The following is a 13,926-nucleotide window of genomic DNA, read 5'->3' on the forward strand; positions in this document are numbered from 1 at the left end:
GTGGGCTACCTGGTTAATAGGGAAAAGTGAAAAAAAAAACAAAAAATAATATTAATAATTTGAATTTTGACATCTTGAATTAAATTATGTTTTTCGCAATCACGGGTGTGTGTATGTAGGCGTGTGTGTTTGTGTGTGGGGGTATGTGTGTTTGTGTGTAGGGGTATGTGTATGTGTGTGTAGGCATGTGTGTTTGTGTCTGTGTGCTGGCATAAGTGTGTGGGTAGCTGTGTGTATGAATGTGTGTGTGGGGGTATGTGTATGTGTTTGTAGGCATATGTGTTTGTGTGTGTGTGCAATCATGAATGTGTGGGTAGTTGTGTGTGTGTATGTTTTTGTGTGTGTATGTGTAGGTGTCTGTATGTATGCGTGTGTGTAGGTGTATGTGTGTGTATGTTTTTGTGTGAGTGTATGTGTAGTTGTGTATGTGTGCATGTATGCGTGTGTGTAGGTGTATGTGTGTGTATGTTTTTGTGTGAGTGTATGTGTAATTGTGTATGTGTGCATGTATGCGTGTGTAGTTGTGTACGTATGCGTGTGTGTGTGTGTAGGACATGGACGCAACCTGGAGACGGCTTTCGCTACAGAAGCAGCATGGTGAGGAGCCAGTCGACGGTGAGGGTGCGGAGGTTGGGGGTGGGAAATAAAATGATAGAACGCCAAAAACAGTCAAATGAAAGCAATAAGCAATCGTGATTGCTCAAAAAAATTGAATTTCAAAACACCTGGGGTCTCAAAAGTTTCCTCTTAGCATTAATTAAATTCACTTATTACATTTAAAAACTTTTACTGTGTACCATTGCTGTGATATAAAGAGAGAAAAATTAGTATTTCGAATAAGAAAATCAGAATATTCCAATATATCACTTCTAAGAAATAAGTTACTGCATTATTCATGAGTTTAAGTACATAAAGTACCTTAAAGCCAATTAACAAGCACCTAAGCTGAACAATAATATTTCAGGCATGAAATATGGTTTAGTAATAAATCTGGGCAGTTTAGATCTGGATTCTAGTTTGCTCAAGATGAAAACCTCACGTCATTTTTCTCCACAAACAGCTGTTAAAGCTTCTGTTTCAGCTTCACCACGGAGAGACGGCGGATGAACTGGAAGCGGAAACGGACCACTTCGTTTTGTAATAGATAGAATCAGTGAGAGCGCGTGAGCAGGCAAGTTTTTACCGCTCCTGTGATCTCGCAGACCCAACCTATTACGAAATGAAGTGGTCCGTTTCCGCTTCCAGTTCACCCGCCGTCTCTCCGTGGTGAAGCTGTAACAGAAGCTTTAACAGCTGTTTGGCGAAGAAAGACGCAATGGTGCTGCTGTTTGTTGCTACATACGTTGTGCAAAATTTTACGGGAATAAAAAATGAAAATTCGCGCTTAAGAACTCTTTTGTAATAAGTGTGCATAGAAATATTTTTTTTGGTAAAATTTACCGCTTATGTAATAATAAGAGGTAATTGCAGGCATTTCTATCATTTTTTAAAAATGGAACGAAATAAAAAAAAATAACGCATTTTATTCCACACTTTTAGCAGACAGAAAAGAAAATTTTTCAACACTTAAACGATTAATGTACACAGTGCATCCTTATCAAACGACTAAATTCGCAGTCTTTTCCAAAAAGATTTAAATTTAGAAAAACTTCCAATTTAACTGGAATGAAAAATGTCATTTAGTTAATCATAGATATTTTTTCTAAAAGATATTTTCAAAGATCATTTCTTAATTGACTGATTTAGCGTTACGATGTTGGGACAGAAAATGCGAATTTCAATTTTTCTACCCCCTTTTGGGCAAAGTTTCTGTGGAAAAATGAATTTTAGTATATAGAGATAAACACAGGAGGAAATTAAATGCTGAACCTAATGTAAAATTGAAACTGTCAGACAAGACATTTGAGCCAAACGTTGAAATTCTTTTTCCCACAACAATTCTATTAAGATTTTTTTCAAAATGCTCTGAAACTCAAAGAATTATCAACTGGTTTGTTCCGCTGAATTTGTTTTGATTTTTTTTCCTATCATTTTAGCTTGTAGCAATGTTTGTACTTCAATATTTCGGCATTATTATTTTAGTTTCAAAAACAAACAGAGCAAAAAAAAAAAAAAAAAACCCAAATTTTACTGTGTGTTTGGGGGGGGGGGGCAGGGTGCTTGTCACATAGTACTTAGTGCAGAAGGGGTTCGCCAAACTCGTGCGGTTTTTTGAAGGGGTTCGCAAGTCAAGAAATGTTGGAAACCGCTGCTCTACATACAATAAATGCTTAGATAGAACCTAGTTGGAAAGAAAAAAATGTGCCATGAAACAAAAACTTACGTACATCTCTCTTTAAATCTTTTGGAGAATGCCGCTCGATCTCTAAAAGGAAGAAGTGGAAGGCAAATTAATGTTATTTCATTCGAAAGTTGCTGCACATTAATAAATAATAAGGAATAAATATATCTAGTTGACCTGTGCGAAGGATTCCCGGTTATTCCAAGGATAGGAATCACACGAATGGCGCGAGATGGAAAAGACTGAAGTTGGAAGCTTAGAAATACCTCAGAATAGGTAACCCAGCCGTAGGTGGGGTTTGGTCTTTGGGGGACCAGGCCTGTCCCTATGCCGGTCCCTAGCCCGGGGAAAAGGGGAGGGTTTTGCGATGGTGTAGCATCCACGCATGTAAAACTCCCACTCTTTACTTACGCTTGAGCAGATTTGTATCTGCCCAGAGTGGAACAGTGAGTAGGCAATGGGCACCACCGGAGTCAGGTCTGTACCTGGGTCCACGGTGTCTAGAGTCGTAAGTGGTTTAGTTCTCGTTCCCTTATGGGTAAGGGGTCCCGGCCGAAAGGTCCGTTCTCTGGAAGCCCCAGATGGCATAGCAGAGCGGGGTTCCCTATTGTGTACCTCAGAATAGGTGAAAGTTGCAAAAGTTCACAAAATGGAAAGTTTTAAAGTAGAAAGGAGGTGACTTCCAAATTCAGTATTTTTGTAAAGTATTTTTTACTAAAAAAAAACCCTACTATGTAAACTGTTCAAAAATAGAGAATATTATTAACAAATACAGTAAACTCCCGATTATCAGCGGTCGGATTATCCGTGGGTCTTTTCACAATTTTTGCTTTTAAACTTATGATTGTGTTATGGTTCGCTTTTTGATTTTACATTCAGTGTAAGTAGATGCAACGTCACTAATGTTTTTAGTTATAATTTAAATGTACGTATGTGTGAGTGTTGCTAATATTTTTTTTTTTTTTTTGCTATTATATGCACAAAGTATCGTTGTTTACTTATTATTCGGATTATCCGCGGTTTTTGCTTATCCGCGGTTACCGTACCACCCTATTCCACGGATAATCGGGAGTTATAAGTACTAGTATGGAAAACTGATTTTTTAAAGAAACTATTTCACTTAATTTTAGAATAATTTATTTTTCATCATAAGGTAATGAGTAGCAGATTTCTCTTTTAATTTGATCACAAATTCAAAAAAAAAAAAAAAAAATCATCTCAACTTCCTAAATTTAACTCATTGACCGATCATTTTTTTCATTTTAACTTCTTATTCCGTTTCACTACATTTTGAATCTATATATATATAAATGAATGTTTGTCTGTATGTCATCCATGAACTCAAAAACTACCCGGCAGATTTGGCTGAAACCGTTGTTATTTTTGGTACTGGGAATGTTTATAGACCAGTTCGAAAAAAATCCTATCGATAGTTCCTTTTTTATTCCAATTTAAGTCATAATCCATTGGATAAATACGAATAAAATTATCGGCTGCAGAAATTAATTCGCGTGAAAGATCTCATTGATCAGAAGTTAGCTGTTACCATTTTTCTTGAGTTTGAACAAATAAATTCTTTCTTTATTGTTTTATGGCTTTTCATGCAACGGGGAGATTTAAAACTTTTTCTATTTGATATTTTTAGCGATTGATTGATCTTGCAAACTGCGTGAGTACAAAATTTGAGTATAGTCACGGCTTCACTTGATACCTGCACCGATTATTATGAAAATTGCTATATATATGTATTTTTCCACGGAGAAGGTACATAATATGCTCATTGAAGCCACTCGCCACCAGGTGGCACTTCAAAGTAGCAACTTCTGTCCCGTTCAACCGATTGTCATGAAAATCAGTATAATGATGTATTTTTTCGTTGGCGTAGCAACGCGCATCGGGTACAGTTAGTCGTTAATAAATGGCAAAAATCAGTCAAGACTAAAAACTTTCAGCAATGAGCAATCGAAAAAGCATAATAAAATTAATTTATTTATTCATTGTTCTCTATATTTTTCAGAGCGGTTTTCATTTCTTACATTATAATTTTGAGTTATGGAATTAAAATTCTTATTTAAATTCAATTAGGATTAAAAATGTTATCACCAAGTTTCTGCAACAAGTTTACTAATAAAAGTTAACTTTCGAAGTTAGTGAACAAAACACTGTTAGCCTATTAAATTAATGAATAACTAACCTTAAAACGCTGATTATTCCTTGATTTAACTTACAATCACAAAGGTATTGATTCGTTACTGTTAGCCAAGTTTAAGTGTGTTAATTTTTCATATGAGTTGTATTTTTATGGCGCATTAGGAATTTTAATTACTAACTATGGTTTGGGCACGCCAACCTAACCATAGCAGCGTCGTAATGCTGTGTAATGGATGAGCCTTTAACATTTTGGAGCATAAGTTCCACTTGAAGTATAATATCCCAGCTGTAAAACGTGCCACAATGAATGCATTTTACTTGACACAGTTTTGTAACAATATGAACTTCGTCATGTATACAAAATTTATTGAGCAATCACGATTGCTTATTGTTTGCTTCTTGTTCTCATTTGACTGTTTTGAATTCCTATCACTTTATTTTCCCACCAGCACCCTCTGCCAGCACCACCGTCGCGTCGACCGGCCTCACGATGCTGCTTCTCTCGCGAAAAACGCCTCCAGGTTGCGTCCATATCCTACACACACATACACACACTCATGCCTGCGCACTGACACAAACACACACTCCTACACACACACGCCTACACACACATACACACACTCATGCCTGCGCACTGACACAAACACACACTCCTACATACACACACACATACACGCACTCATGCCTGCACACAGACACAAACACATACGACTACATACACACACACGCGAACGCCTACACACACACACACATACACGCACTCATGCCTGCACACAGACACAAACACATACGACTACATACACACACACGCGAACGCCTACACACACGAACGCCTACACACATAGGCGCGTACACACACAGCACTGCATACACAACACGCACACACATTCATACACACACGCACAAACACACATGCGCCTACACAAACACACACACACACACACATACGCCAACACAAACACGCGCGTTCATACACACACACGCTCGTGATTGCGAAAAACATTGTTTGAATTCAAGATGCCAAAAATTAAAATTAATATAATTTTTTTATGTGTATTGCGTTTACTTCCGAGAGTTCCGAGGAAGGGGGGGGGGGGCGCTGCGTCCTACATGTATTTAAGCAAGTTATTTATTCCTCATAAATGGGCTTTCCTTTTGAATCGAAATATTGTTACTCGTCCTTCAATTTCAATCATATTTAACATTTTAGCTGGATAGCACCGCGGACCCCCTTGCATGGATTCGCGGACCCCCAGGGGTCCGCGGACCACAGTTTGGGAAACTCTGTCATATAGTATTACCAATAGAACATGTATAATGAAAAAAAGTAACGACAAATATATTGGTAGCTCAGCCGGAGTGTCTGATAACTTAATTAAAAAAAAAACTCACCTAAATATTAAAGAGCTTCAAAATTATTCCACAGTACCGATGAGAACAGAAAATAAAAACCGCAACACTCTTTTAAATGGTGATAAAAATAAGACAGTTATGATCCTTATTTAAAATCTCTGGATATTGAATATAAAACAGGCTACTTGGAAGTCGCCGAGTTGAAAATAAAGCCGAATCAACATAGATGGGATATGATAGGAGAGAGGTTATAGAAAGCAAAAAAAGCATCACCAGAAAAGTTATAAAAGGTATTTTTATAAATAATTTTAGCGACAGAAAGCGTGAGAAGTTAAAAGTCCAAACATTTTGTTGTTGTTGTCTTGCGCTAGCTAGGCTGGCAATTTAAGGTGCGCTGCTTCACTTTTTCAGCTGAACCATAATTTGGTTGAAGTCTGACTTCCACAGTACACACATGCTACAAGGACCCATTTATTGGGTAGGGTAGGCAACGAATCACAGCACAACATTACAGTCACACAAATACGGGGAAAATGAGAGAAAGTACATTCATGCCCGAACCGGGATTCAAACTCGGGACCTCTCCATCGCAATCAGACTTCTCTGAACAGTAGGCGAGGCGGCCATTTTGCTAGTATCCCAAATATGTTAAACAAAACATTACTAATGGATACATTGGAAAATTGCAAATGAACGGTTAAACAAAGATGATGAATAAAGCAGAAAGTAAAAAGGTTCGAACTGATTATATTGTGCTGTACTAAGAAAAAGAAAATTTGAGATTAATTATGAGTTAAAAATTTAATGATAAATGTAATTCAAATTCGATTTTATCCAAGTGCGTGAGTTCCAAACTGCTCACCGTTCAAAAGAACGGTCGTTCATTTTTTAGGTGAATGAACGGATCCGTTCATTTTAAGGATTTGTTCTTTTTGACTCGTTCGTTCATGACCGACGGATCCCTATAAAGCATGTTTCTAGATCCATAAGTTATTTGCTCTAGTGCCCTGTTATCAATATATGAGGTCTTGTCAAAAGATTTGTGGATCGTCAATTGTCAAAAGTCAAATACATATACAGATGCATGTCGCAAATTGTATTTATTGGTCGCACAAAGTCATTGGGAGTTGACACTTTCTAATGCATGTTTGACATAAGGAGAAACAGTATTCGTCAACAGTTTAAAACAATTTTGACGACATACTATCCAACACAATCATCATTTTTTAAGGAGAAACTATATAACTTTCACGTTTGAAGACGTATTTCATAAAGTTTAACAAACACACAAATGTCCAAATCCAGATTTTACACCAGAGATGAATATGAAGCTTCAGTTTTAACTGAAGGTTTTTGCGTTTCAATGTCAAATTTGCCACTTAATTATTATGATAGGCCGTTACTTGATAGTTGGGCCACCGACTTAGTTAACACTGATTTGCAACGTATAACAACAGAGCAATGACGCTGTCTTAGCTACTATTATTGCGAATAATGAGCCATTACTGACGGCTGGAAAAAAAACTCCCCATTGATGCTGAACAAGCCTATACAGTTGTCGATGAAAACAAAGCAGTAAACATTCCAACTGAGTTTTTAAATTCCCCGGATACACCAGGAATGCGACTACACGATTTCCGGTTGAAAATTGGCTCAACAATTTATTCTTTTTCGCGATTTAAAACCACCTAAATTACGCAACGGTACACGTTTCTTCATCAAAAGTCAACAGTTTCGACGGGAAAGTTTAAAGGAGAAATGTTTGTGTTGCCACTTAATCCATTAATAGCGTCATAATTTTCAAACACATTTGAAAGTCTTAAATTTTTGATTCGTTTAGCTTTTGCAAAGACCATAAATAGATCTCAAGAACAACTAATGTCTTCTTTCGGTTTGAACTTGAAACATAAATATTTCTCTCATGGGCAACCATATATCGCCTACTCACAAGTGGAAAGTTATCATACTTTTCGTATTAGCAAAAGACTGGTTAAGCAAGAACATTGTGCACAAGTAAGTGCTTAGACAGTTTTCAGTTTTCAAATAATAGAAACAATAGTTCGAAGTCAATGTTATCTACAACATTGAAAAAATTTAATTTTTATATGTTTTCAATTTAGTTAGTGTATTTTGTAAAGAAGTTATGGATTACAAACTACAGAGAAAGCTGAGGTGAAAAAAATGTAGTGTAGAATCCAAAAGTGTATGGTGGTTTACGCTTAGCTTCTACATTCGGTTATTTTACAATCAGTTTCGATATTTACTATCACTTTCAAGTTTTTTTTTTTTTTTGGCCGAAGTCATACTTACAAAATTTACTAAGCGTAAGTATAGTGCTTTTTCCATAGAAAATTTAGTTCGTACTTACTGAATTCAATAAGTACTTTCTTTAGCCTGCGCTGTAAAAAAAAAAAATCCGAAACGTTACTGAGTAAAAATTTTTGATACTTGCTTGCAGTTCTGTCTAAGCTTCGGCTATGTTTGCATTGCTGCTTACAGAAATTCCTTAATAAATCAGAAAGGTGCTAAGCTTTTTTTTATCCCTTCCTAAGTTTACACTAAAGTTCCAGAAACACGACTAGCTTACTTCAAACGGGAAGATCTTCAAGTTTTTCAAGAGGCTTCCGACATAATTTCAGAAAGGTTATTAACTTTTATCGGAAAACTTTCCGGGTTTTGGCATGACACATTACTGGCAGAAATTGGCCACATCAGCTGCCCATAATTTTCCAGGAACATTTATGAGTCATTTTTAAATTGAATCACGCCCATTATCAATCTCATATGTTTTAAAATGGGTATAATATTTTAATTTCTATTAAAAATATTTATTTGATTCTATCAAAATAGTGAGTAAAAGTTTATTTTAATCCAACTTCTTTGCCACAGCAACGCGTGGCTGGGTCAGCAGCTAGTATATATATATATATATATATATATATATATATATATATATATATATATATATATATATATATATATATATATATATATATATATATATATATATATATATATATATATATATATATATGTGTGTGTGTGTGTGTGTGTGTGTGTGTGTGTGTGTGTTACAAAACTGGTATTGAATTATTATTATTATTACTTTTAACAGTAAATTTTACCGACAAAAAGCGGAAAAAAGTGGAAGATTTTTTATATGGGGCAAAGTAAAAAAATAAGATATTTTTCCAATGAAATTGCCCCGCTCGCATTTGACTAACTGTTCAAAACATTAAAAATAAAAAATAAAATTATATTAATTTGAATTTTCGGCATCTTGAACTCAAATTATGTTTTTTGCAATTACGAGCGAGTGTATGCGCGTGTGTGTTTGTGTAGGCGCATGTGTGTGGGTGCGTGTGTGTGTGAGTGTATGTATGCATGTGTGTGAGTGAGTGTTGAGTCCGCACGTGTGCGTGTAGGCGATCATGTGTGTGTAGATGTTCGTGTGTGTGTGTAGTAGGCATGTGTGTCTGTGTGCAGGCATGAGTGTGTGTATGTATAGGTGTGTGTGTAGAAGTGTGGGTATGTGTAGGTGTGTGTGTGTGTAGGTGTGAGCGTGTGTAGGTGTGTATGTGTAGATGTGTGCGTGTGTAGGTGTGTGTGTGTAGTTGTCTGTGTGTGTAGGCGTGTGTATGTAGGCGTGTGTGTGTATGCGTGTGTGTGTAGGATATGGACTCAGTCTGGAGACTGTTTTCGCAAGAGGAACAGCATCGTGAAGCGGCCGGTCGACGGTGGTGCTGCAGAGGGTGCTAACGGGAAAATAAAATCAGCGTAGCATCAAAAACAATCAAATGAGAACAATAAATATTCATGATTGCTCAAAAAAAAGCTTAGAATACTGCATCGGATATTAGTAGATCTAAATTAAAATTTAAAATACTAACTACAAGCATTTCATCATTTCAAAGGGATACGTCGAAAAATTGCGTATAAAGATAGATTAGAAAAAAAAAGTAAATTGCACACACATCTTTAGCGGTTACAAGTAGCTCATTCTTTAGCACAAGAAATAATAAAGAAAGAACAGAAAAGAAAAAAAAATTATATTAATTTGAATTTTTGGCAATTTGAATTCAAATTGTGTTTTTCGCAATCACAAGCATGAGCGTGCATGAATGCGCGTGTGTGTTTGTGTAGGCGCATGTGTGTGGGTGTGTGTGCGTGTGTATGTATACTAGGGCTCGACCGATGGCATTTTTTGGCCGATGGGCCGATGCCGATTGTTGGCCGATTGTTCAAAGATGGCCGATGGCCGATTGTTTTCCTCCAAACGGCCGATTGCCGATGGCCGATGGCCGATGCCGTTGGCCGATGGCAAAAAAAAAAAAAAATCAAACAGAAATAAATTGATAAAATTGTCAGAGATTTAAAGGATCATTGATTCATTTCACTTTACTTCCCTTCTACGAATAAGGAATTGTAATCACAAAAAAAAAATCTGATTTTGACCTAAATATCTATTTTACGATCACCCAATTTAAACTTCACAAGTTTTTTCGGCACATCTGTACATGCATATGCACCTAAGAACATGTAGATGACCGAAATATCCATTTTGAACGCCTCCTCAGTTAATTAACGCAAATTCTCTTCTGATGTCTTCATGCGCGTGAACTTACGTCACTCAAAAACGTTATGAAATAGTAAGTTGAAAACTTATACGTACGTAGTATGATCTAAAAGTTAGAGGACAAGTTTTATAAAACCTTACCCTCAATAGTTCACATTACCGAAGCACATCTACTACAAAATAGTCACCTTGAACGACTATGCACTTCTGCCAACGTTCGTATAGCTTTTAGAAGCACTCCTGGAAGACATTTTTCGCAACCTCCTGTAAGGCCTCTTGCGCTGCTGCTTAAACTTCATCGTGGGGAAGAAGTCGACTTTCATGTTGAGGATGCACGGTTCGATTGGTCAATACTCTGATATGACAAACAGATAACGTAACGTTTCGTCGAACTTAGCTTTGTGTGACTTTTACCTGTTCCCAGCAAAAAAAAATAAAAAATCCTTTTCACGGACGCCGCTTTTTTCTGTCAGGAGAAGATAAAGCTGCATCATAGAAGGTAGCGAAAAATAGCTTCCAGGAGTGTTTCCAAAAGTTATATGAACACTGGCAGAAGTACATAGTCCCTCAAGGTAACCTTTTGAAGGTGGATGTGCTTCTGTAATGTGAACTGTTCTGGGTAAGGTTTTATACATTTTGTCCCCGAACTTTTGGATCGTACTACGTACAATCTGCATAGGGTGTAGTTATACTTCTCCTTTTTTGACTGCTGTATGATGAAAGAGAAAGAACAACAGCCAAAATACAGAAAGAAAGAAAGAAAAAGGTAGAAAAACAAAGAGACTGTTTAATAACCAATTTATTTTTTTTATTATTATTGAACATATAACTAAGATTTCAGTAATATTGTAATGATGTATGGATTTAGGTACACTAAACATAGTTAAAAAACATTAAATTGTGTTGTTAAATCATTCAAAAAAAAAAGAATAAAACTATGAAACCGTCAACAAAAATTATGCAGTTAAAGTGAAAAGATTGCACGTAGATATTTTTTAGTCATCAAATTAAACAAAAAAGGAAACGGATAAATTACAATACTAAATCAAAATAGGAATATTTTTATACTTATTTAAAATTTATGAATAGAAAATTTAGCATTTTTGAAAAAACTAAAACAGTGACATAAATTTTGCTGAAAAAAAAAAAAAAGCCGTGAAAAGAGCGACGTTCTTAAAATGCAGCTACAATAAACAAACTCAATATTTACACCAAGTTAATAAATGAATACACATATACTACTTGATCTAATGTTTGCACACATAATATTGAACAATTTGATTGTTTAATCTTTTATGAAGCTTTACAAACAAGTTTAAATTAAATTGTTCAATTTAAAAATGATTTTCTGAAATTTAAAAAATTGCATAATAGAAAATGCTTGAAACTTTTCTATAAAAAACGAAAATAACTTATTCATTGATTTTATATAAATACATAAAATAGTTAGTTACAATTAAAAAAAAATCGATCGCTATTAATGATACAAAAAAGATGGCGCATTACCAAATGGGGGGGGGGGGTCATCCTCTGATTTTGCAGTAACTCACACTTCGGTCCCAACCTCGGCCTATTTTTTTTAGTACAGAACCGCTAAAACCAATGCGTCGGAAGAGTTTCTGAATCTATTTCAGCACTTAGGAAGAAAAAATTCAAAAGTCCCTTCGATTTCCGAATTACATCACCATTCAAAACGTCTTTAATCAATTTTTTACATTAATGCTCTAATCTGTTTCTAAACAATAGATAAAGTTTGAAAAAAAAAATCTCATAATATTATGAATGGTGTTAGTTTTAAACAATTCAGAAGTACAACTAGGGTCTAATTTCAGAAATTAAGGGAGTGGGAGGAGGGGCACGCAAGTGTTCTCGGAAATTCAAAAAATAGTCGTAAAAAATAGAGTTCAAAATAATCATAAACATTGAGCAGAAAAACCTTTTCAAAACTTGCACCCAAGTTTGTTTTCACGTGCAGTGGCGGATTTAAAATATAGCAAATGTTGCGATTGCGCGAGAGGTCCCATAACCATAAGGGCACCTTAGGAGTTACAAAAATGCTTATGATAAATGTTTTACAACTTCTGTGATAGAGAAATAGGGCCCCAAAATATATTTCGACGGGCCCCAAACTTGTAACTCCGCCGAAGCGATACAGAAAAGACTGCATTACTGTGATTTATATTACAAATATCGAAAAATTAAAATTTCCCTCGGCTCAACAGGAATCTAACAATATGACACAAAAACCGGTTTCGCCATCTCATATTAGTTTCCATAGTCTCCAATTCGGCAATATATCACCAAATGATCGTCAGTCTGAGACGCTATATTAAATTTGCATTGAATAAGTAATTAATAGCCACAAAAAATTAGTAAACAGGCTTTTCAGAACACCCAATCGAAAACAAAAAAGGGAAGTGCACAACTGGAACGTACGCATATCCAACATTCGAAAACTTATTCTTCTACAGTTTACCATTTTGGAGTTATGACTTATGAGAGATACATGCGTACATCCAGCAACAAGAAACAACGCAATAATTAACTTATTTGGTACCTGAATGCAGTATCAAAAACTCTTTTAGGGGTGACTAAAACAGAAATTCATACTGAAATTTAGTAAACAATTTTATATGAAAACAACCTTTACTTTGTATTAAAAGGTAAAACATCAAAGGTCCTTTGAAAAAAAAAAACATCGGCCAATTCCATCGGCTTTTCGATGTTTTTAAGGCCGATGGGCCGATGTTTCTTGCAATTTAGCATCGGCCGCCGATGCAATGCCGATGGCTAAATTGTTGAACCATCGGCGCCGATGCATCGGCCAGGCCGATGCATCGGTCGAGTCCTAATGTATACATGTGTGTGCGTGTGTATGTATACATGTGTGTGCGTGTTATGTATGCATGTGTGTGCGTGTTACGTATGCATGTGTGTGCGTGTTATGTATGCAGTGCTATGTGTGTACGCGCGCGCGTGTGTGTGTGTATGTAGGCATATGTGTTTGTGTTTGTGTGCAGGCGTGAATGTGTGTTTGTGTCTGTGTGCAGGCATGAGTGTGTGTATGTGTGTGTGTGTGTGTGTGTGTAGGAGTGTGTGTTTGTGTCTGTGCGCAGGCATGAGTGTGTGTAAGCGTGTGTGTGTGTGTGTGCGCGTGTGTGTAGGATATGGACGCAACCTGGAGACTTTTCGCAAGAGGAGCAGCATCGTGAGGCCGGTCGACGCGACGGTGGTGCTGGGAGAGGGAGGTGGTGGGAAAATAAAATCAAAGGAATTCAAGACAGTCAAAGAGAACAACAAGCAATCGTGATTGCTCAAAAATGTGAGAGTGTTGATGAATACTTACCTAACATCCACAACAAATTTTTTAGGCTTAGAAGATGTCTGTTGAATGCATCTGAAAATAAAAAAAGAAAAGACACTTCAGATTATTTGACTTTTTAAAGAATCTTCTTTTTTTACAGGAAGACACTTTTATTAAATGCCTTATTCATTTTTCCCTTTCGACAGAATTTACAATTACTTTATGTAAGGTCTGTTGAGGTAATTACAAATACCGGGGAAG

The sequence above is a fragment of the Uloborus diversus genome, chromosome 7, assembly GCF_026930045.1.
Source record: "Uloborus diversus isolate 005 chromosome 7, Udiv.v.3.1, whole genome shotgun sequence".
Classification (NCBI taxonomy): Eukaryota; Metazoa; Arthropoda; class Arachnida; order Araneae; family Uloboridae; genus Uloborus; species Uloborus diversus.